At 43.6% G+C, this 3,213-nt stretch overlaps 1 non-coding gene across 1 annotated transcript; it reads right to left on the bottom strand.

Moving 5' to 3' along the window:
* Window positions 1-361: 361 nt before the first annotated feature.
* On the bottom strand, window positions 362-468 carry LOC133309692 (small nucleolar RNA R71). Its single transcript, XR_009751364.1, has one exon. It is a non-coding gene; the product is annotated as a small nucleolar RNA R71 (small nucleolar RNA).
* Window positions 469-3,213: the final 2,745 nt, after the last annotated feature.

Genomic DNA, 3,213 nt, shown 5'->3' with positions numbered 1-3,213 from the left:
AACAAAACTTCAAAACTTTGGCTGCTCCTTTCAGGAACAGACCAGACAGGGGAGTAATCCTCCCTCTTGTAGCACCAAATTTTGAACTGAAACCTATCATGTTTCACATGATTAGGGAAGCAGGGGTCTTCAATGGACTCTCTGCTGAAGATCCTTACACACACCTCACAACATTCCAAGATATCTGTGATAATTTTAAAGCTGAGGGTGTGACAGAGGAAAGCATGAGAATGAGGTTGTTCCCTCACTCCTTGGGCTTAAAGGCAAAAACATGGATGAAAACTCTCACCCCTGGGTCAATCCACACATGGGAGGAGCTCTCTAACACTTTGAGAGGTTTCTCCCAATGTCTCGACAAGCTGATGTTAGGGCAGAAATCTCTAACTTCAGAATGTTTTATAGAGAAAATCTCTATGAAGCATGGGAGAGATATAAGGACATCATCAGGAAATGTCCAAACCATGGGGTAGAGAGTTGGGGAGTGTTACAATCTTTCAATAAGGGACTTGACCATACTTCTCAATCTCACTTAGATTTTGCTGCAGGAGGATATTTCTTTACAGGAACACTTGAATCCAGGTATGAAATCATAGAAAGAACTGCTGAAAGATGTCTCCAATGGCCAATAGACAGGGTGAGCCCAGTAAGGAAGCCAGGCATGCTAGAACTGGATAAGCAAACCACCATGGAAGCCCAGCTGGCATCACTCATGAATGAAGTGAAGAACCTAAAAGCTGACCAATCAGCACCAAGGATAGAAGTCTTACAACTCACAGCAGCTGAGACAGAACAATGCTCAGCCTGTGGTGACCTTCATGACTCAACAGACTGCCCATCCACTGCATTGGTGTGTTATGCAGAAAATTTTGGCAACATGAACTTCACCAGAGACAATCAACAAGCAGGACGCAATACAAATTCAAGCCCTGGAGGAACTATCATTAAGGATCAGAACCACAACACCCAATGGAGGCCACCCATGAACCAAAGACCATTCAACAATCAGCAGCAGTATCAGCAAGGCAACAACAGTGGAACATTTGAACAAAAGAGAAACAACTACGTTCCGTTCCACAGAGAGGACCAACGCATCAACACCCTGGAAAATTATGTCAAGGAATATGTCACCAGGAATGATGCAGTGGTTAGGAACATTGAGTCCCATCTGGGACAGATTGCTGCCAATTTCCAAACAAGAACACCAGGATCACTACCAGGGGACACTGAAGTTCCCTCGACCACTTCTGAAGCAACTTGAGAGGTAAGTACCATGTCTAGCTAAAGACATTAAACTAAGCGTCGACTGGGAGGAAACCCAGTGGTTACATTTGCTCTCTGACAAAGAGCAAAGTTTTGGGGTAGTTACTATTAACCACATAGCTCCCACAAAGGAGGGAATGTCTAATGTTCCACTCCAGAAAGTCCAAATAAAGTACGTTCCGTTTTAGAAATGTAGTTTTGGGGTGGTCCCTGACCACACAATCCCAATTTAAAATATATATATAAAATATATATATATATATATATATATATATATATATATATATTTTATTTTTGCAAAGTTAACATTTTAATAAATAATAAGTAATAGGTGATAGGTTAGTACGTTCCCTTTTCCTTAATTAGATTAAATCTCCAATTAAACACTTTTGTATGTTTCCTTTTCTTTCCTTTTATTTAGTTAATTATTTATTAGTTAGGAAAAGACAAAGGGAACGTTCCCTGGGTTAGGAGATAAGAGTGACTGGGGCACCTGTCCCTGCTGAGTCACTTAAAAAGATACGCAGCCATATCTAATTTGCATTCATTGCAAATCTTGGAAACGTGCTCAGTAAAAGCAACCGTCTCCTCAACCATTAAGACAACTTCACCCTTTTCTTTTCCCTCTCTCCCACGTCTTGACCTAAACCGTTCCATCTCCCCCCACTCATCATCATCAGTTACAAACCAGTAACTGCTGACCACTTGTTCTGTAACGTCCCCATTCCACTACCTCCTCAACCTCCTCTCCTTAACCTCCATGTCCCGGAAACTCTTCGTTTACTCCTCCATTGTCTATTTAAACTCAGTCACTCATTTCCATTCAACTCAGAACCTTTTCTTCCTCTGCATTGTGCCCTAACCTCCTTTCTGCTAAAAATGACTAAGCTTACGATCAAGGTGACTCTTGTGGCCAACCGTGGTGAAGAACTAGAACTTACTGAACCGATCATTCATCTATACCCAGAGAGGAACATCTCCTTGCAGTAGGAAAAATTAGTTCAGCCCTCATTTGTGAAGCAATCCTTAATCAAACTCCAGTGGCTGCATTTTGCCACTGATGACCATAAAGTGAATGTCTCTCCCTAGTGGGAGAATTCCTGTACCAGACAAGGAGGCTGCCCGAAGAAGATGCCCCTGATGTGGTCATAGTGAGGGGAAAACAAGTATCATTTTCCCCCACTGATGTCCAGGAAGTGCTCTACCTCCCCACCGTCACCAATTGTTCGTACCAGAAGTACTTGGACAGTAGGGAGGTATTCTCCTTCAAAAAGGACCTAAAACAAACAGTAGCCCTCGACAAACCCAACTACTACAAAGGGTCCCTCTGCAAGGGGAGCATGAAGGACATAGCCAGGTTTTGGGCACTGTTTGCAAATTCCAACATCACTCTCACCACTCATGAAGCCTCTGCTAGTTGGGGGCTGCAAGTCCAAATCTACTGCATCATTAAGCACATTCCTTTTGATACAGTAACCCTCATCTCCAACAGCCTGAAGAGGGACGACATTAGGAAGACCACAGTCTGCCTCCCCTACCTCATCACCAAGCTCTGTTTGAAAGCTGGTGTAGAGGAACACCCAGATGACATCACACGGGTGGCATCTATCATTGATGCTAAGACCTGGAACGGTCTTAAAAGCACCTACATTGACACCACCTAACCTATTCCTGCCAATCTCAGACACTCCCCCACCAGTGATGATGAAGAGGAAACCCCTGTGGTCTCACGGAAGAAGGCCACCAAGACGACTCCTTCAAAATTTTCCCCTTCTGCCCACGTTCCAGCAAGGAGAACTGTCCCTCCTCCCACCAAGGTAAAGAAGGATGCCCCTGTTGCTACTGATGGCAAACAGGGAAAGAAGAAATCTCCTGCCAAAGCTCCCCCAAGAAAGGGAGAACGTTCGAGTCAGAGGCTAAATAAGGAAGTTAATTAATTAATTATGTGAAATT

Source organism: Gastrolobium bilobum, unplaced genomic scaffold (genome assembly GCF_033153095.1).
Source record: "Gastrolobium bilobum isolate Gb01-03AN ecotype WA unplaced genomic scaffold, APGP_CSIRO_Gbil_v1 utg374529, whole genome shotgun sequence".
NCBI classification, from domain to species: Eukaryota; Viridiplantae; Streptophyta; class Magnoliopsida; order Fabales; family Fabaceae; genus Gastrolobium; species Gastrolobium bilobum.
This window is presented reverse-complemented; position numbering and strand designations above follow the sequence as displayed.